This window comes from Microtus oregoni, unplaced genomic scaffold, assembly GCF_018167655.1.
Source record: "Microtus oregoni isolate MIOR12 unplaced genomic scaffold, Mior012 000011F_ref0000422, whole genome shotgun sequence".
Classification (NCBI taxonomy): domain Eukaryota; kingdom Metazoa; phylum Chordata; class Mammalia; order Rodentia; family Cricetidae; genus Microtus; species Microtus oregoni.
Genome location: NW_024543070.1, coordinates 16,219,800 through 16,241,130, shown reverse-complemented (window position 1 = coordinate 16,241,130; position 21,331 = coordinate 16,219,800). Strand labels below are relative to the sequence as shown.

General features: G+C 48.6%; 1 long non-coding RNA gene across 2 annotated transcripts in view; it reads left to right on the top strand.

The window, feature by feature from the left end:
* The window catches only part of LOC121453494, a 43,014-nt gene that overhangs the window by 1,864 nt on the left and 19,819 nt on the right, over window positions 1-21,331 (top strand). The window contains exons 2-5 of one of the 2 annotated variants that reach the window (XR_005975015.1): window positions 10,617-10,739; window positions 14,487-14,742; window positions 19,043-19,141; window positions 19,229-19,358. This is a non-coding gene — a long non-coding RNA (uncharacterized LOC121453494). The remainder of the gene's footprint in view (window positions 1-10,616; window positions 10,740-14,486; window positions 14,743-19,042; window positions 19,142-19,228; window positions 19,359-21,331) is intronic. The other variant, XR_005975016.1, reaches the window with a different exon arrangement.

The window sequence follows — 21,331 nt, the reverse complement described above, 5'->3', positions numbered from 1 at the left end:
TACGCAGTGAAACCTAACATGCACCAGGTCTTGGCTTGGGTCCCCAGAACGCCATAAATTTGGCTTGGGTCAAATGCCTGTGTCTCAGCCCCTTAGAGGAGGAGGCAGGAGGCTTATAAATTCTAGGTTATCCTTTACTACCTATGAGTCCCAGGCTAGCCTAGGTTACGTGAAACCCTGTCTCAATGTATGTATTTTATAAATACATATTTATAGTTGGGCATAGTGGATTGTACATGTAAGGGAGGTTGAGGCAAGAGCCACAAGTTTGAGGCCAACCTCAACTGTATAGTGAGTTCAGGGTCAGCTAGGGGGAGACCCTGTCAAAAAATAAAATAGAAATTATATATTTATATTTATAAAACATTCATTCACATTGCTGTATAAGGCCAGAGGATTGTTTTAGGCTGTGTGCTTGGCTTGGCTTTTGCACGTGAAATCTATTTAGGTGTTCTTTGGGCTTAATCAGTCCCTGCACAAGGGAGACAGAAGCAGGATGCGCACTACGAGATCCGGGGTCCAAGTCCAGCATCAGACTTGGTCGGCCCACGGGACGCTCTAGAACTAGAGCATCCTTCCGGGGTATCTGGGGCTGGGCTGCTGGCTGCTCTTTCTACTCAACTGAGAATATAGAGACCTAGGGAGGTATCACTTTGGATGACGTCATGTTGTGTGGCTGAGGTGATTTTGACCTCAGAGGAGGCTATCAGCCAATAGTACCGCCACACCTGGGGCAAGGAGCCTGAATGGGGGACTGAGCCAGGTCATACTGTTCACTTATGCATTTAGAATCAATCCTTCCCCCCACCCACAACAATATTTATAGGGATTAAAAAAAACAGCAATAACAAAAATAAGTGCTATAATATTTTTTAAAAGATTTATTTATTGTGTACAGTGTTCTGCCTGCATGTGTGCTTGTAGGCCAGAAGAGGGCAGCAGATCTCATTACAGATGGTTGTGAGCCACCATGTGGTTGCTGGGAACTGAACTCAGGACCTCTGGAAGAGCAGCCAGTGCTCTTAACCTCTGAACTACCTTTTCAGCCCCAAGTGCTCTTATTTGTGTAAGTCTTTTAAAACTCACTTTGATTTCCATGTGTGAAGAGGGAGGAGAAGGTAGGAAGTCAAGGTAAATGTGTGAAGACTGAGGCACCTGGAAGCCCCAGCAGACTCCTGGGAAGGAGGAGAAACAGGCTTACTGGGGTTCAGCTGGCCAGTTCCTTTATTTAAAATTTCTTGCCCACTGGGCAGTCCTGGTGCATTTCTTTAATCCCAGCACTCCAGTGGCAAAGGCAGGCAGGTCTCTGTGGGTTCAAGGTCAGCCTGGTCTACAGAGCAAGTTCCAGGACAGACAGGGCTACACAGAGAGACCCCGTCTTGAAAAACCAAAGCAAAACAAAACAAAAATTAAACAAAAAAATAAAACCCTCTTACCCAAAGCTGGGGGGTGGGGAGAAGTGCTGTGGCATGCTGTCTTCTGGACATGACATGACTGTCAAAGTCATAAGCTCACGGTCAATATAGCCAATTGCATAAGGCCTGCACAAGGCCAAGCCAATAATATCTGCTAGCTGCCCAGCAGACAGCACTAACTAGACACCGTGGGTTAAGAAAAAAAAAAAAGAGGGGCTGGAGAGATGCTCAGGAGTAAAGATCTACTGCTCCTGCAGAGAGCCTGAGTTCAGTTCCCAGCCCTCACATCAGGCTGCTCACAACCACTGGTAATTCTACCCCTTAGGAGATCAAACTCTCACTTCTGGATTTGGACACACACACACAGATAAAAGTAAAGCTCACTGTGGTGGTGCACACCTTTAATCCCAGTACTTGGAAGACAGAAGACAGAGTTCCAGGCTATGTAGTGAGACCCTGTCTCAAAATAAATAAATACATAATATAAATAAATACTTTTAAAATAAAAATTGAAGAGTTGGGTGGTATATACCTTTAATCCCAGCACTTGGGAGGCTGAGGCAGATGGAGCTCTTGTGAGTTCCAGATCAGCTTGGTCTACAATAGTGAGTTCCAGGATAGCAAAGGCTACACAGAGATGCTATCTCAAGGAGGATGATGAGGAGGAGGAGGGGAGAGGGAAAGAAGAAGGAGAAGGAAAGGAGTCAAGAGCATCAGGATCTTGCCAAGGAGCCGCCTAGACTGGTCCGGAACTTATGCCTGGCATCTCTTACCCTACCTCAGATGAAGAAGGGATGTGTTTGCACTAGCCGAAGCTGTCTTCCAGGCTCTTGATCCAGCTCTCACCCCAGCTCTGGGAACACAGGAGAGGATCAGAACCTGTCCGACTCAAGAAGAGGGACCCAAGAGCAAACCAGGAAGAGGACAGAGTGATTCATCTCAGTCTCTTGCCTGGTGTGTTCCTTAGGAAGGGATTTGAAAGATGGGAGCCAGAGACTTTCTAAGGCAGCCTTTATGGGCTGTCAGAATGCCTCTGGTTTCAATTTTGACTCAGATGCCTGAAGCCCAGCCCCTGGCCTTGGGAGATCTTGCTGGCTGGTCCAGGTAGCTTTTTCTCTGTCCTATCAAATAGGTGACCAAGCTGCTTGCCCCACTCACTGTCTTAGTCACTTTTCTATTTCTTTGACCAAGGAAACTTAGGTTGTGATTGTTGTTTTTAAATAGGGTTTCTCTGCATAGCTGGCCTCGAACTCAGAGATTTCCCCAGTGCCTTCCAAGCGCTGGGGTTAAAGATGTGAACCACCACCACCTGGCTGATCAAGGCAACTTATTAAAAAAATGATTTAATTTGAAGCTTACAGTTTCAGAGGATTAGAGTCCATGATGGCAGAGCAAGAACATGGGGTCAGGAGTAGCTGAGAGTTCACCCTTGACCCTCAAGTAGGAGGAAGAGAGAGACACTGGGAATTGCAGAAGTATTTTGAAACCTCAAAACACAAAGCACACACTAGTGACACACCTCCTCCAACAAGGCCACAGTATCTAATCTTTCCCAAATATTTCTACCACCTAGGGACCAAACATTCAAATATATTAGCCTGGGCGGGGCGGGGGGGCTCTCATCAAGCCACCATGATCCACTCCCTGAACTCATAGACTCATGGCCATATCATAACGCAAAATGTGTTTAGTCTAACTTCAAAAGTTTCATAGTCTTTCAGTCTCAGCCTAGTCCCTTCTAAGACTAAAGGCAATCTCTTAATTATAACATCCCATAAAATCAAAAAGTAAATGACATATTTCCAACATGCAATGGTACAGGATACACATTACTGTTCCAAAGTGGAGGAAATGGAGCAGAGTGAGGAAATACTGGCCCATAGCAAGATCAAAACACAGCAGGGCAAACTCCAAATCGTGTAGCTCTGTGTCTGGTGGATGTCAAAGGGCTTAGATGGCTCTGCCCTTCCAGATTTGCTGACTATAACAAACACACTTCTCTCTCCAGGGCTCTTTCCATTCCCTGTGTGTAGCTCTCCTTGGCAGATATCCCATGGCTCTGACATCTTCAATATGTTGGGGTCTCCCACGAAAGCTTCCTGTTCATGGCTTCACAAAATGGCCCCTCAGGGCCTCCTTGCAGGGACTCCCTGGCTGTCTGCCTGGCCTCAGAAAGAAAATTCCATAACCCTTTAACACATGTATCCTTCACCTTTGAAACCAGCACCAACCAGCAGATGCTGCCCAGTTCAGCTGCCTTCTTGGGCTCCACCACTCACCCCTTGAATCACATTTGCCACGTCTCCCCTTTGTTGTTGCTCTTTAGTAGCAAAGAACAAAATTCCCCAGGCCTTTCCTTCCTAGGAGCTGGCAGTTTAGTTGAGTGGGGTCTCACCCTGAGAGTACCTTCCCTTTGATTCCATTTCAGAATAGGTCTTATTTCTTTAGTCTTCTCACCTCTGTAGGACAGGCCTTGGCTCCAACACTAAATTTCCTGATGCTCTTTCTGGGTGGGGGGGCTTCATTCTGTATTTCCTTTAGCCCTCCTCGCTCTTTGTCACAAGAGGGACTGCTAACAACCACACGACAGAGTCAGTATTAAGCTGTCTTGAATTCTCCTCCACCAAGAAGATTAATTCGGTACCTTTCAGTTTAGCCTCAGGCAGATTCTTAGGACAAGCGCAGAAATCTAGAATGACAAGATATCACAGGAATGGTCTCTAGTCCAGTTGTTAGTATTGTTCCCACTCTGAAACCTCTTGAGCTGGGCCTCTGTAGTCCACATTGCTCTCCACTGTCTTTCAAGCTTGTCCTAGAATGGCCGATGAAGCCTCCACCAAAGCATTCCACTTTTCTAGTCTAAAGTCCCCAAATACTCTATATGCCTCCAAAATCCAGCATGGTCAGGCCTGTGGCCCTGGTACCAGCTTCTGCCTTAGTTACTCCCTGAGACTGGACAAAGTTCATCCTCTTCAGGATATATATATATTTGCTTCAGGAGAGCAAAATATAGAGAGGGGAAGGAGAAATGGGTGATTTCAAAAATGGCCTATGGAGGCCTTCGCAAGGCCTCAGGCTGTTGGCTGGGGGCGCTCAACCGAGTATGACCACATCATCCCTGCAATTTCCAGCCAGTTTGAACGCTGGCTGCCCCTCCTACCAGGAAAGTGTCAGCCATGAAGAGGAGGAATTTTTCTATCAAGTGTGACCTGGGGTTGGCGACGAGTACCAGAGATGGTAGGATCCGCTAGAAAAACATGTCACACGGTGGGCTGCTTGCAGGAATGCTGGATTGGGTAACTGGCAAATTGAAAGGCTCCTTCATACTATAATGGTTAAAGAAAAAGGGAATTATCTCATGCCTTTTTTTTCGTCTATCAAGGTGTCAGCGTATGCTAATCACCTGGCAGAGGCTTCACCGGGAAGAACAACTATTATATTTCGGAGGAAAGATTTATCTTGTGTTGTTGGCGCCAGTTGGAGGAGGAGGTGGGGTGGTAGGCGGGTCAGAGGGGCAAAGCGAGAACTGTTGCCTGATTTGAATGGAGTCGGAAATGGCTTTGAACTCAGCTTTCTCTCCTAAGATTAGAAATAATAAGCTCTGTTGAGCTTAAGCTTTGCACTCTATTGTGGGTCAGGGAAGAATGTAGCGTGGGCAGAGACCTATGTGTCCACCGTGGGGAGGGCTCAGGTGGTTCAGCACACCTGGAGGGGTGTATGGGCTCCTTCACTCAACCACTGATATGGGGTGGGGGTAAAGAGCACAGGCTAAGGACCAGGGAACCCTGGCTTTGGCATCCTGGCTCCACCTCTGGCTGTGATCTGTATCACATGACACCGTCTTCCAGATCCTCAGTTTCCTGGCATAGGGAGGTGTGTGATCCCTCCTCTCTGTGATGAATGGCAGAGCTGAGTGGGATCCTGTAACTGAAAAGCACAGGGCAGTTCAACCAGCAATAGCACCCACGACTGCGATTATTTGACACAGATATTTTCAGCACCTACTGGAGTCCAGCATGCAAAAGGGAATGGGACTCTGAGCTCTGCCTGCAAGGGGATCACCACAAATGGAATCCTGCATGTCCTTTGCTCCCACACCCTCAGTGTCCCAGAACATGGAGAAAAGGGACACAGAAACAGGCAAAGGCCCTTAAACCTTACATGGACCACGTTTGTACCTGTTATGATGATAATGACATTGACCTTGAACTGACTGCTTGATAACAGAACTCACAGTGGGGCTTGTCTCTGGAAGTGATGGAGGAGCCAGGCTACCACTGCTGATGGTGAACAAGGGACTGGCTTTGAAAGGGGGACAAGATTTGGAGGCCAACATTGGTTGATTACACATCTGTGGGGGGGGGTCCTTCTCAGGGGTGATAAAGCCTCGGGGTCTGATGAGCTGGTTTCCTATATTGACCAAGCTGCTCATGTTGAATCTCCATTCTTCTCTTCAGGATCAGTTGGGTGGGGAGCTAGAGAGCTGGAAAGAGAGGCAGGCTGCTCCAGGAGCAAGTGTGCAGTGGCAGAGATGTGAGTTCAAATCTTACCCTTCAGGAACACTCATCAACTACGTGGACGTGGTCCAGTTCTCAGTGAAATGCAATAAGCATGCCAAGGTTGTTGAGTAGCAGTTCCATGTTCCTAAGAGGTGGAGGCGATTTCTAAACTCTGGCCAGCATTCCCAGTTCATGCTATCCCACCCCTCGGCCTGAAGTAGAATCAACTACGACAAGAACGGCTAAGAGAGGAAGGAACAGGGTGCACCAGGTGGGCGTGTGGCAGGCAGAGGTTCCGAGCAGGTAATGGCTGTCAGAGACCAGCAAATCACAGGCATCTAGGGAACGACAAGAGTTACATTCAGACATCGAAGAACAAACACACAGCACAAGACGCTTTGCCAAGGCAAAGCTGTTTTGAGTGTTCGCGGATGTGACATGTGTCACATGAGAAAGGTGAGCCTCTTGCACTGAGACTCCCTAATTGATAGCTGGCGGTTCCTGGAAGAGCAGTGCCAGGCTCGAAGGGACTAGACCCAGGCAGCCCCCTTACACTGCTCATATCCCGCCCCCCCCCCCCCCGCAAGCCTTCATCAACCCAGGCACTCACAGTGCCAATGCGCGCATGGGGGGAGGGAGGCTCACTATCCCAGATGCCCTGAGGTCCAGCCTCTCAGCCTCCACCTTCCCAAGGCCTTTCTGCCTCGTCCCTGGAACCCAGGCTGTGTGCCAGTCTAATTGAGCTTCTTGACTTTGCCAAATGCACCAGGCTCTGTCTGGCCTCCAGGCCTTTGCATATGCTGTCCTCTCTGCCTTGGATTCCTCTCCTCTCCTCCCTCCCGCCCACCTGGCCGGCAATGACAACCGCTACTTAATAACAAAAATAATAGCAGCTTATCTTTATTGAGCACTTACTCTGGGCTAAGTGTTTCCCAAACGTCTTTCCATATCCAAGTCTTACAACTTATGAAGTAAAAACAATGACAGTTGACACGCCATAAATTCTGCTGTTGACCAGGCACCATTCTGAGTGCTGTAGGAGTTAGCTCAGTCCTTACAGTCTCATTGCCGTAATAATCTGATTTCACACATAAGGAAACCGAGTCACAAAGAGGCCAAGCTACTCGTCCAAAGTCACAAGCTCAAAATAGCATAGCTCACACTGCAGCTTGATCCCAGAGCTGAAGTGTGTTATGGCCACCGCATCTGCCTCTAGTCCCACCTCCTTCGGCAGCACGGGGTCAGGGCCTTTCCTGACATCTTGTGGAGATCACTGGTGCATCCTCTGGGCCTGAAATGCCTGCCGTCTATGACAGACTGGCCCAGTACGGCAGCTTCAGATCCTAGCCCAGCCCCTGGCACGCAGCTGGGCTCATCTCTGCAGAAAGCATGTCTGAATCCTGAAGGAGCAGTCTTTCTCTGTGTTTCCCCTTTCAATCGCAGGGCTATGAAATGAGAAAAAAAAATGCAATTGCATAAAAACTCGGTTATCATTTTTGCATATATCTGAGTTTTATTGTTATTTTGAGACAAGATCTCACTATATATCCCTGGCTGGCCTGCAGCTCTATCTTCTAAGTTACAGGATTAGAGTCATGTATCACCATGCAAGGCTTTTGGGTTTTTTGGTTCTTTTTTGTGGGCTTTTGCTGTTGCTGTTGCTGTCTTTTTGAGGCATCCATATGAACTGATACAGTGTAGGTGGTAAAGCTTTTGCAGAGCTAGATCAATCAATAGCAAATTAAGGACGTGCCAGCGTGCAGGCAGCAGCTTCCTGGCCCTCCTGCCCCCTTTGGAGATGTGGGACTGGGTACAGAGTGGGAGCCATGCACCAAGTCCCCATTACGGCAGATCTGAACTTGGGGTTCTTGTGGGGAACATTCAGAGGGGTCACGACATTTCTTCTCTGCCCAACCTTGGCCACATGTTCCAAGGGTCAAATTCCTGTCAGAGCAGCTGGGAGCCAGGGGAGCCAGAAGAATGTGGTGGACTCGTGTCTCCTTCCACACACAGTTTCTGTTGTGAACCGGTAACACTTCTACGTCTTAAGCAAGCTCCTTTTGGGTTTGCTTTGTTTTGTGTTCTTGAGACAGAGTCTTACTATGTAACCCTGGCTGGCCCGGAACTCACTACGTAGCCCATATTAGCAGCAATCCTCCTGTCTCTGCCTTTAGATTGCTGGGATGACAAGCGTGAGCCACCATGGTTGGCTTCAGCTTAATTAAACTCTTCCACCAGAGCTGATTTTTCCCACTGCCAAGCACGGTGTTGCTGGCTGGTGCCTCTGCTTTCTCCAGTGCACAAACAATGAAGAGCTGCCAAAAGAATGGGCCGCTCAAAGGGGAGTTGAGGGCCTGGCCTGGACAGGGCCACCGTGTCCTCGCTATCTCTCCAGAAGAGAAGGTCTTCAGCAGGGCTGTGGCCCCTGCTGGCCCTTCCCTTGTGCTTGTAACAGGCAGGCAAGAGCCTCAGCCTGCATTACCCTGTGAGCCAGAGACGGTTGGGGGAGAGGTTCTGACAGCCTTCATCACTGCACCGTCTCACTGCCCGCCCCCCAGGTGTGCAGTCTGCCCGCTCAGGCTGGGAGGTGTGAGAGCCTTCCTTTCCTCACCAATAAAATGTAGATAATGATAATACCTTGCTCCCAGGCCTGCGGTGAAGATCAGATGAGAGAATGCAGGGAAAAGCGACTTACATGCTATAAAAGACTCTGACAAATGCTCATTATTTCTTCCTATTCTTCTCCTGGAATTTATCAAACACTTTATGGGCCCTAGAGGTGTGGGTTTTTTTTCCTTTTCCCTCTATCTCGCATGGATTTCTTTGGTCCACGATTCTGCGGTCCTCTCCTGCTGTACCATAAAGAGGCAAGGTGGTTCAGTGGTTAGGGAGTGACAGGCCGGCCTGAGTTTGAATCCTGGCTTGAAAATTTTCTAAGCACAATGCAGGGCAAAGAGCAATACCTCTGTGAGCTCTATTAGCCTTCCCCTGCATAAAATGGGTATAAAAATTGAGCAGCAGCATAGAGTTGATATGAGGATTGAGATGAATTGTGTAAAACTCAGGACTGTGCCTGCAACACGTCCAGGCCATGTTTGCTGTGCTGTTCTGCTATTTGTTCTCTCCAGCTTGCAGGACTATCCTCTCTGAGTGCTAGGACCAGTGAAAATAGACGCTGGACACGATTTTCACAGGCTTCCTTGTCTTCACAGGCAGAAGGGGTAATTCACTCATTCAGCAAATCCTTTCTGAGCATCTGCGTGGTGCTGGGTACTCCTGGGGCCACAGGAAAACCAAAGCATAGTCCCTTGCACTGGAGAACCCCACATTGCAGGGGGCAAATATTTATTTATTTACTCATTCATTCATTCATTCATTCAGTGCTCAACTCTCATCCCTTTGCATGGTCTATAAAGCTCTGTGCTGGACCTTGAAATACAAAGCTGGGGATGGGGCAGAGAGAGAAGCAAGATCTGGTTAAGGTCCCTTGAAGCCTTGGCTCTCCATAACCTGCCTTCCAATTCCCTGTCACTTGACCTCAGTCTTCCTATTTGAATGTTAAGGGGTCACTCAAGCTGATCCCCAATCTCCTGGCCCGCACCAACATTCCAGGTTTGAGTCAGGATGGACAAATGCCGAGTGACACCCCGTCTCTGCTCCCGGCCCACACGCTCACTTGGGTCTCGGGCATCGATCGACTAGGAGCTCATTAGCGTCCACGCAGCCGTCGCCGCATGTCACAGGCTCTTAAAGTCTCCATTACTGAGGGACCTCGGTCCTCTGTATTTTTAGCCTGCATCTGGAGGAGATGGCTGTATCTCCTGCAGTTGGACACATCAGGTTCAGTGCTTTCGACAGCTTCTCAGGCCTCTGGGCACCTGGGTGGAGGTGGGGCCCCGGTCTGCTCCTGGAAAAAAATAGTGGGAGGTAGGGAGTTAGGAGTCCTTTCCTCTTCCATAATCTCTTAGCCTGCTCCCATGGGACCACCTTCCATATATGACAAAATAGAGACGGCCCCCACACTTTCAGGATACCAGCAGTTCTTTGGGTAACACAAGAATGAGGGCAGGGGATGCCAACTTAGGAATAAAACCCAGGCCAGTCAGATGTCCCCAGAGATCAGCCACCATCTCTCCTTACAGACAGGTAGAGCAAAGCTTGCAGAAGCCACCCAGTGTGTTGTCATGTCTCACAGCCAGATCAGGGTTCTGTCTGCCTGTGGGGGACCGAGCCAGCCTGAGCAGCTACCCAGTCCAGAGAGCTCAGGTTCCTCTGTCCTTATGTAAGGACCGTATTTCCCAGACTCCAGAGTGCAGGAAAGGATGCTTTTGCAGGCAATGACTCTGAGAATAGCGGTACCCGTGAGAGGCAGAGCATTGCTTGTTTGGGAAGACAGGGAGGTTAGGAGGTACCGTGAGGAGGAGAGCTCTTCTTCAGTTGAGGAGGGGTCAGTCCCCAGCCCGAGCTAGGAATAGAGCTGTGACCATGTCGAACCTGGACTTCAGGAAGAACACAGACTCTGTCAGAGACTAGATGCCCTCCTCCTCCGTTAGCCATGTAACCAACTTGCTGGCAAGATAAGACAGCAAGATAACAGTGTCAGACTCTTCTGCCATAGTCCCAGTGTACCAGACATGCTTCCTTGCCAGATTAGTGGTCCTCGTATAAGGCGGGAGCTATAATGGCCATTCTCATCTTACAGATGATGGAAGTGAGCTCAGAGAGGCCAAGCAAGTCACCCACGTTCACACCGCTGAAAAGTACCAGTTTCTATCCAGAGGGCCAGCTCATCCTTGGCTGTACTGAGACCACAGAAAGGAGTGAGGTGAGTTAGTTACCCAGTTGAGCCATTTTGCTGATGATAAAGTGGGAAGACCATAACATTGTGAGGGGTGGAGCTTCTGCCTGCAGTGGATCATCTGCGTTTCTCTGGGCTTCAATTAGGGACTGGGTTGAAATGCGGAGGAGTTAGCCTGCCATGGTGGTGCTAGCCTTTTATCCCAGCACTTAGCAGGCACAGGCAGGAAGATCTTTGAGTTTGAGGCCAGCCCGGTCTGCAGAAGTGAGTTCTAGGATAGCTGGAGCTACACAGAGAAACCCTGTCTGAAAAGAGGTTGGGGGGAGGAATGCGGAGGGATGGGGTCATGTTACACACTTGTTTCTTGTTCAAGCTCCACCTGACTGACAAGCTGAAGAATAATAACAACAGCAAACATTGCTAGAACGTTTTCCCGGTGCCAGGTGCACTGCCCGTGTTTAATCCTCATTTCACCTCTGTAAGGCTTAGCCTTAAGCGAATGTGGAAATGAAGCTCAGAATGGCCAAGCAATCAGCCTGAAGTTGCACAGCTAATAGCAAGTGAAGGCAGGATTTGAAATGGGTCATGCCTGCCTTTGAGGTGTCAGTCCTAAGAGACCTGTTTGGAGAAGTAGACTTTGGAGGCAGACGGGGGTAGAGGAGGGGCTACATGCTTTCACGAAGCACTTACCGTTTTCCCACTATCACGAGGATGCTGCAGCTTCCTGATATTTAGGTTCAGGAAACTGCTCGCCTCTCATGGTGTCTTTTTACTCCGTCCATCATCGTTCTCCCTTCCCACTTCTCCCCACGCCCTCCCTCCACCCCCGGTGCCTAGAGTTTCAGCTCAGATGTCTCCCAAAGGAGAAGGAGAAAAGCCTGCTTCACCTTTGTGCATCTGGAGGGGCCAAGAACAGCAATGGGTGTCACCAAGCACAGACACCTGGGGACTTCTGAGCCCCAGTGTCATCTATGAAATCACTGGACAGATGATGTCAGACACCATCTAGGGCAGGGTTGCCAAACACAGTCATGGACGTCAAACCCCACCAGTGCACCATCCCTCCATAGATGCACATAGTCACGTGTCTGAGCTGGGGATGTGTCAAGCAAGGCAGAAGTGACTTCTAAACTGAGACCAGAATGACAAACAGGAATAGCTTGCTTATGGGCGGGGAAGGGTGTTCCAGACAGAAGGGAAGTGTAACCAAAACACAATATGATATGATTCTAATATTAACACAAACAAAGGAGCTAGAGAGATGGCTTGGTGATTAAGAGCACTGGCTGCTCTTCCAGAGGACCTGGGTTCAATTCCCAGCAGTTTGTAACTGTCTATAAGTCCAGTTCCAGGGGATCTGACACTCTTTTCTGACCTCCCTGGGCACCAGTTAGCATGTGGTATATAGACACGCTTGGGAACAAAACACCATACACATCAATAAGTCTAAACAAAACAAGACAAAAAAGCTGAACAAGAGCACTTGGAACCTTCGCTCACTTCATCAACCCATTTCTTCTAACGAGATGGAGAGTACTTATGCCTGGAACTTCTACCCAGAGGGTGACCCATGAACTGGGCCATGTAGGATGAGTAAGAACTTTCAGGGGATAGAACAGGGAGAGGAAAAAAAAAAAAGAAAAAAAAAAACAAGAAAGCCGGGCAGTGGTGGCGCACGCCTTTAATCCCAGCACTCGGGAGGCAGAGGCAGGCGGATCTCTGTGAGTTCGAGACCAGCCTGGTCTACAAGAGCTAGTTCCAGGACAGGCTCCAAAATCACAGAGAAACCCTGTCTCGAAAAAACCAAAAAAAAAAAAAAAAAAAAAAAAAAACAGAAAAAGAAAAAAAGAACAAAAAAAAAAAGAACAGGGAGAGGATCATGCAAGAGAAAAGCCCAGAGCAAAGGATGTGGCTGGAGATTTGATAGGATGCTGGCCCTGGGCTAGTTCTTTGTCTCTGTGGCGAAGATTGATAGTTTATATTTTTCAAGCATGTCTTATCTGTTAATAAAGATTCATATAGGAGTGCAGGGATCAAGGGATGGCTGAGGACCCTTTGAGGTACTCTCTGGAGCAAATGCTGGGTTTGGGCATTTCTTCAAAACAGCTCGCTTATTTCTTCATATGCCTTCTCCAAAGATGTGAGGGCTCCTTGGAGAGCCCAGGTGGCTGCAGTCAGTCTGTGTTGTCCTGGCTGGTTGTGACGGGAGGTACCTATGGGCCCCGCAGGCCCCACTTTCAGCAGCTGTGACATACTGGGGTCGTGACTCCTCCCTGCTTTGAGGAACAGAGCCTCTGGACTCCCCAGAGGAGTGCCCCAACCTTAAGGTCGTCTGTGTGATCACTGAACAAGAAGCCTGAAGTTTGCCTTGTGGGTTGATTGGATTAGCATTTTGGAAGAGTCCCCTTCTAGTGAAGTATATTAACGATTCATTCCGGCTGGTCTCTCACCCAGGGCGGGCTCTTTGTAAAGTGCCTCAGATTTCCTAGGATTCCTCAGAGACACTTTGACATTCTGATTGTCACTGCCAACGTGGGCTGCGAAGAAATTAATTGACATGGATGAAACCCTCAATTTCCAAGGGCTGCATAATAAAATAAAGGTTATTGTATTATTGCAGATTCCACTACTAATGAAAAAGTGCTAAAGACCATAATCACAACATGGCATGTTTAGTGGGCTTTTGATTTCCTCAGGCAACTATCCTAAACTATAGAGATTAAAAAAGAGTTTTAGTAATCATGTATTGGAGAGTTATATAGCCCAGGCACACTTTACCAACTGATCTCTGTGTTATCTGCCTCCACCCCCCCCCCCACACACAAACACAAGACCAGTGAAGGGGGTGCTGTCCATCTCTGGGGTCTGGAGAAGTGGAATGAACCTGGAACAGACACCGTTGTGGGTAAAGCAATCTGTTGTTAGATGAGAGGAAAGAGTGAACGACCTGAGCAGACAGGGTTAGCCAATTAGCCGAGTGTAGGGCACTCTAGGTGGCAAAGGATTAGGCAAGTTTGTGTGTATTTTCTAGACTTGAGAAAACATCTTTATCTTTTCCCCTTAGGCCCCAAGAATTTCATTCATCTGTCTCCCCGTCCATCCACACAGAGGAAACCCATCCATTCATCTACCCATGTACCCATCCATTTATCTTTCTATAAACCTACTTCTCCATTTGTCTGTCATCTACCCACCTATTAACGCACCCATTCATTCAGCTATGCATTCTTCTATTCATTTACTTAGTCTCTAATTAATTCCCAGCACCCGTCATGGAGGTGAGCGTCCACTGTGGTCTGGATGTCTGCCACTTAGCAGGTGGCAACAGAGAGAAGCAACAGAGGAAAAAAAGCTTCAAGAAATGGTGCCAGAAGTTTCTAACACTGTAATTTGCAGAATTTCTCCATCTTCTTCATCTCTAGCTTCCCTGTATGGATAATGGGGATAACATTTGTAGGACATTGTGAATTAAAAGGCAACAAATTTAGAAAACGCTTTGAATATTTTATATGTCACCATTATCACCATCACCACCACCATCACCACTATCATCACCACCACTATCACCATCACCACCTCCATAGTTACCATCACTGATAATGCAGAATATTCTGGAAACTAAATATCCTTAAGTTTGAAAAATCACATCTACCACAGAAATCCTGAATATATTCAACTATGGAACTTGATACGATGAAATTACTGTACTTAAAATCATGAGATTCCTCAACTTTGCAACAGTCACACCGATTTCATATGTTCTTGGTGCTACAGTGTTGGGCAGCAGAACTGGAAAGGGTCTTCGTAAAAGAGCTACTCCATCAGGACGTACCAGGGCTGTCACTTCCAGGTTAGTGGATAGAACTCTCCAACGCGTCAAGGGCTAGGCCCTGTGGCTTGCAAGGACAGATGAGGAGACAGTGTGTGGAGACGTGCTTCTGGAAACTCTGAAAGGTGAACAACGCAATTCCGGAATGAGCAGGATCCACAGGACGTGCGGGCCGTGAAGATACTGCACCTGTCAGTTTAGGTGAGTTTATACTGTGGTAGAAAAGATCCCCCTGCCTCAGATCCCTTTGACAAGGTTACATCTCCTCTGTGCGTTTCTCTGGGGTCAGCAGCAGCTCTGCTCCAGATTTTCCTCACTTTGAAACCCAGGCAAAAGGAGAACACATTGGTACTTTATAATTTTTATTATTTTTAATATTTATGTATTTATTTTGTGCGCAAATGTGTGTGTGTGTATGTGTGTGGAGGGGTGTACACATGTCCCAGCATGCCTATGGAGTATGGAGATCAGAGGACAATTTCCAGGAGTTGGTTTTCTTTGTCCACCAGGTGGATGCTGGGGTCAAATTCAGATAGTCAAGGTTGGTAGCGGGCACCTTTCCCTGCAGGGCTGTCTCACCAGCACTGGCTAGTCTAGAACCTGAAGCAGTCCTCCAGGGTCAGCCTCCTGAGTGCTGGGATTATAGTGCTCAGCTGGAATACGCAGGCCAAACTTGAATTCATGATCTCCTGTCTCATCCTCTTTACAGTTTCCCTATTGGTGTATCTACCAGGACTAGTCACAGTGTTTTTTGTTTGTTTGTTTTGGTTGTTATTTGTTTGTTTTGAGAGATGGCCTCACTGTGTAGCCCTGGTTGGGCTGGAACTTGCTATGTAGACCAGGCTAGCTATGAACTCACAGAGATCTATCTTCTTCCGCCTCCAGAGTACTGGGATTAAACATTTATGCCACCATGGCTGACCAACAGAGGTTCTTAATGATTTCCTTCCATTTTATTGGCTAAAACTTAACACATGGCCGAGTCTGACACCAGGGGAGCAATATTCCACCCACGTTTAGAGAGGACACCAAAGGAGGGACAGGGAATGTTTTGAATAGTGATCCAATTTCCTTTAGACTGTCACTGCATGAGATGTCATTTAGAACCTCAGAATGGCTTGGAGGAAGGACCTTTGCAGGCAGAAGCAGCAGTTCGGGTCACTCAGCTTCCTTGTGCCTTTGCTTCCTCCCCATTGCCACCCACTGACTCTGGGCACATTTCTCTCTGAGGATTCTGCTTTTCTGCTTGCTATTTCCTCAGCTTGCCATTTCCCCATGACTCTGTCTTCCTCTTTATGGTATTTTTGCCCCCATTTCCCCCTTTTTGCATGTGTATATGTATGTGGTATGCATGAGTATGTATGTGCATGTCTGCTTGTGTGTGTCCCTGAGGTTAATGTCAGGGTCTTCCTCAACTGCTTTTCATGCTGTATATTGAGGGAAATTTCTCTTTAATTTTTTAAATTTATGTGTATAGGCCTGCCTGTATGTGTGTATGTATACCGTGTGTGTGGTGCCCTTGGAAGTCAAAAGGTATTGGATGTGACAGCTGTGAGCCATTTGATGTGGGTGTTGGGACCCAGTTCCAGTCTTCTGCAAAAGCAGTAAGTGCACTAGCTACTGAATCAGCTCCCTAGACCTGAGGCAGGGTTTCTAAGCTAAGCCCAGAGCTTGCTCTTTCAGTTCGCCTGGCTAACCAACTTGACCCAAGGATTCCACCTCTAATGTTGGGATTACAGTCGTCTGCTGTGCCCTTTGTCTTTATAGGTGGATCCAAACACCAGTCCTCATGGTTGCCAGGGAAGCACATTACCCACTGTGACCTTTCTCTGGCCCCTCTTCTTTCTTATGGCCATTTATCTGGTGGCCTATGCTATGCAGAACTCTTTAGTTCAGGCACCAGAAGTCCAAATCACACCTATGTAAAGAAAGAAGACAAGCCCTTTGTATTTCTCAGTGCTGCAACCAAACACCTGATAGGAAGCAACTTAATGGAGAAGGGTTTGTTTCGCTCATGGTTTGAAAGGGCAGTTCATCCCATCTTGGCTGTGACCGCAGGACCTTGAGGCTACTTGCTCACAACGAGGTGGATCAGAAAACAGACGACAGAAAGTTGGGCTGGCTATAAAACCTCAAGGCCTGTCCCTGTGACCCACTTCCTCTGGTGAGGCTCTACCCCTTAAAGGTCCCACGCCCTCTCCAAACAGCCCCACCAGCTTGACACAAGCTTTGAGAGGCTTTTAGGAAGCTTCTCACATTCAAACCAGAACAGTTCTGGCCCACACAGGAAGAGCAGCAGGTAGAGCTGGCCTGTCAGTGCGATTCACTCTGTGAATCTCAGTGATTCTCCGCTGTCTTGTCCCCTCTTCCCACAGTGTGAACACCCTTGTTGGGCAAACTCTGTCATCTCACCTGATGGCCTGGCTCCCAGTCACTCTTTCTTTCTTCTTTCATGGGGGCCAAATATTTTCATTGGTGCTATGGCCCCTACCTGCAGCTAGGTATGGTAATAGGCGGAAGTCCTGGCTAGTGGACACGCCCACTCTTGTGTTTCTCTTTCCTGCCAGTGCAGCTAGGCATGGTATAGGTGGAAGTCCTGGCTAGTGGACACGCCCACTCTTGTGTTTCTCTTTCCTGCGTCTCTCTCAGGCTGCAGTGTGGCTGTGTGGAACAAGGTGAGTTCATCCATGGATGAAGTGAGCCACAAAGCTGAAGGCGCCTGAGCTCCTCAGACTTGTGTAGGGCAGAGCTACCACAAACTCCTGGGAGAAAAAAAAATCAACTTTATCTTGCCTAAAGTGCTGCTGTGTGGGTCTTCGTTACAGTAACTCAACCAGAAAGAGTCAGTTAGTTTAGTCCCCCTGCCAAGCCCAGCATGGCGGTTCAGGGGTAAAATCTGCCAACTGAGTCCAGTCTGGTGGTACAGATCTACAAGGCAGAGAAAGTGCGATGAGAATGGCAAGCAGGCAGCACGGGTACGTTCGTTTCTCTCTGCTCTTGGCTGCATATGCCATGTGGCAGCTGTGTGAATCCCTGCCTTGACTTCCCCGAAATGATGGACTGGAACTTGAGATTATAAGTCAAAAAAAACCCTTCCTCCCCAGTGTTGTTTTAGGTCAGGGCATTTGTCATAGCAACGTATGAACAGCCACGGGAGGGAAACAAACATTTAGACAATAGCAACTGGGGAATGGCTGAGGGCAAAGTGTGTCTGGTTGGTGGCATCTGTATCTGTGCCCTCTGCCTGCATCCTCAGTCTGTCTCTGCCAGCGATCATCTCTGCGAAATGACACAAGGATCCGGGTTGGGTCATCTTTTCTGTGCCAAAGGCAAGACAAGTCCTTTAAATTTACTGCAAACACTCATTGGGGATGGACTAGAGAGTTTGTTAGCTGCAAACGCCAGTAAGTGTTGATAAATAAAGCCATTAAAAAATGTGTTATGGCTCTGACACTTGGCGTAACATCTTTCCTCCTGCTTTTCCCCATGTAACATTTACTTTAAATGGCCCCAGCCAAAAGCCAAGCACCAATAAAACGGGCCCAGGTCTCCCAGAACATCTTCACTTGTGAAACACTTGCAGGTTCTGCGCTGGGGGCGGGGGGCGGGGGGGGAGCCACCGGGAGGCCCCGCTGTTGTGTAAACTGCAGATGTTGTAGTTCCTGTGGTGGAGGCCTAACTGTACATCACATTTGCAATTTTGACGCTTCAGTTGCTTAAAAATATTGTAACTGCTCCTCAAACAGGAAAATTGCATTTAGATTTCCCTGTGTGTTTAACCTCATACCAGCAAGAGATGGTCTTCATATTTCCCCAGCAAATGAAATCACTTTTGGATTGAGATTGCTTAGGGATGGCTCCTATCCTAAGAGAAAGAGAAGCTAGGAACAAACACAGCCGTACCTTCTGTGCAGGCCTGTGATGTAGATAATCAATGATCATTTTGGTCCCATACTCCTTGGCATAAAGGATCTAGGATCAAGACAAGGAAAGGCAGTCTTGAATATGAGGTTTAGTCACATCCAAACTTTTGCTGAGGGAATTGCAGCCCCCTGCACTCAATTTTTGTAGGCCCAGCTTCCTGCAAAATTGGCATTCCTTTGGTGCTTTCCATATCAAAAACCCCTTCTTCCTGTAGAGGCTCAAAGGCTTTCAAACCGTATCTTTCCCCTCAATCAAGCTTATAACTCATTCACACTAAAGGATGATTGCTTACATCTTAAAGGGAACCAATAGGAATTGGGAAACAGTTTACTCAGAGAGAAACGTGCCGTTGGAGAGCACCTATGCAGTAATGGTCTGTTAGGTGACTGTTAAATGGGCGTCCTTTTCTGTCTACTCAAAAGTTTGGTGATTGCTTTGTTTCATTTTTAAGACAGGGTCTCACGTAACCCATGCTGACCTCAAGCTCCCTGCGTAGCCAGGGATGACCTCGAGCTTCCAACCCTCCTGCTTCCACCTTCCTAGTGCATAAGTTACAGGTTTACACCACCCCTTCCAGGTTCTGTGCCTCTCTGGATCAAACCCAGGACCTCCTGCATGCTCAGCAAACACTCCACCTCCACCGACGGAGCTACAGTGTTACCCAGCCCAAACCATGGTAAGTTTGCCTTTTCCCCCTTCCCTCCCTTGTATCCTGTCAGCAAACTTCACTGAGGAGTCTGCTTAGAACAAGAGCTTTCTATAGCAGAGAGGATGGAGCATAAGAAGCAGCCGTCACAAGCGTGGAGCTGCTGCGGCGTATAGCGTACGGGTGCCTGCTGCATGCCAGGGGCAGACCGCCATGGACAGCATTTTCTTCCCAGCACCCCAGCCAGGTAGGTAGCACAGTTCCAAAGACAGAGGCAGCAATTTTTTCTCTTGCAGGTCACACATAGGAAGGCACAGGCAGTTTGATTTCAGGGCCTTTCTGTTCCAAGTGAGATTAGATTAAAATAAGCATACAGAGCAGGCTTTGAGGAGACAGTCTTTAATGTGCTCTGAACTACCAGAGAAGCTGTGATGAGGGCCAGGAAAGAGGGCCAGCCTCTTGCTGGGCAAGAAGAGCCTCGGGTTAGGGCAGCTGCAGTGGGTCACCCCACTCTTGCCCCCTTCCTCCTCAACGCCCCCCTCCCCTTACCAGCAGACACCAGAAGCCAGCAGGCTGGCTGCGCCCCAGGCAGGCTCTGGTCAGGAAGAGGGAATCTTTTGTGAGCTGCAGGCCTGGTCTCTGTTAATGCCAATTAGCGTTTCTGCCTGCTTGGAGCTGCGGGGCCAGCAGGCTTCTGTGATCCTGGTGGCTAGGAGTTCTGGCCTAGAAACGCTCCCCACTCCCCCGCTCCCCGATATGGGACGAAAGTCAGAGAGTCCGAGGGGAGGGACTTGGTCATTGAAAAGACAGGAAATGGGGTTTCACAGGAGCTCCACGGGGCCCTGCAGCCTCAAGAGCACAGCTCCCTGGGGCCAGGAAAAGAGAGAGAGGAGAGAAAACAGCAGGCCTGCCTCCAGCTGCCCTAGTTGGCCTCTCTGTGAACCAGGGTCTGGCTCCTGAGAGAGAAGCTAGAAAGAGGGTTCCCATGCTCCCTAAGTTGTAGGAGACCCTGGGGCAAAGCTCTCCTAGGACTTCAGCTAGCTAAGCTTGTGGGTGCAAGGAGCGTCCATGTTGGAGTCCCCAGTCCTCAGGATCTGTGGTCGTCTGCTTGGGTTGGCATGAATAAGTGCCAATATACAACAGCTTAAGAGCTTAGGAAGTCTGAGCCAAGCTACCGTCTCTCACTGGCCTGCCAGGAGGGCATGGCTGAGGGACCCTGGGTTTCTGAGTCTCCGGCTTTGGTTCCATGTCTGCTCTCCTGTACCTTCTATGCCCTTCCTGTTGCCCTGCCACCTGCCCCTCTTTCCCACTTGTGGTTTCTTTTTGCCCTTTGCTCTCCACGGAGGTCACCTGGCTGGCTGGCTGGCAAGCCCTCCAGCAGGGTCATTCTCTCCTTTCTTCCATTCCCAGCCCTCCCTGAGCTGGATCATATTGCCCTCTGACCTCTGTGGGAGGGTGGTCCCTTGTTTCACTGGCAAAGCAAGCAGAAACAGAGAGTCTTTCAGGATCTGGCCGTTGTCTATCCCTCTTCTCTGCTGGCTTCAGTTTTAGGTGGTTGATGAGCTGTTTTTCGGTGAGTCACCAAGGTGTCCTAAGGGAATAATTTCCCAACACCTTGTCACTGAAGCTTCAAGGGAAACACCTGACCTTGCCAGCCCCAGGCTTGTCCTATCCTTCTCCCTACAGGAGGTCCTCCTCTTTGTCCTCTCCTTTCCAGGGATGTGTATGTGTGTCTCTGTGTGTGTGTGCGCGCACGCATACATGTGCGTGTGTGTCTGTGTGTACATGTGTCTGTTTGCCTGTGTGTGTGTGGAGGGCAAGGGACAACCCTGGGGTCATCTTAAAGAATGCCATTCACCCACTGAGACAGAGTCTCTCATTATCCTGGACCTCACTGAAAATGGTTGGGTGGGCAGCTAATGGAGTCCAGGGATTAGTCTGTTTCTACCTCCCCAGTGGTGCTGCAATTCCAAACGTGTGCCGCTGCATTTGTTCATGGATGCCGGGGATCAAATGTGGGCCTTGACACTTGAGAGGCTATTGCTTCGTGAACAGAGCCAACTCTAACCCCTTTCTCTCTCTTTCTTGAGACAGGCTCTCACCATGTAGTCCAGTCTGCTTTTGAACTGTCAATACTCTTGCCTCTGCCTCCAAAGTTCTGGGATTAGTGTTGCACGCCATCACATTCAGTTCTAGAAAAATCTTTGCAAGAAGCACATG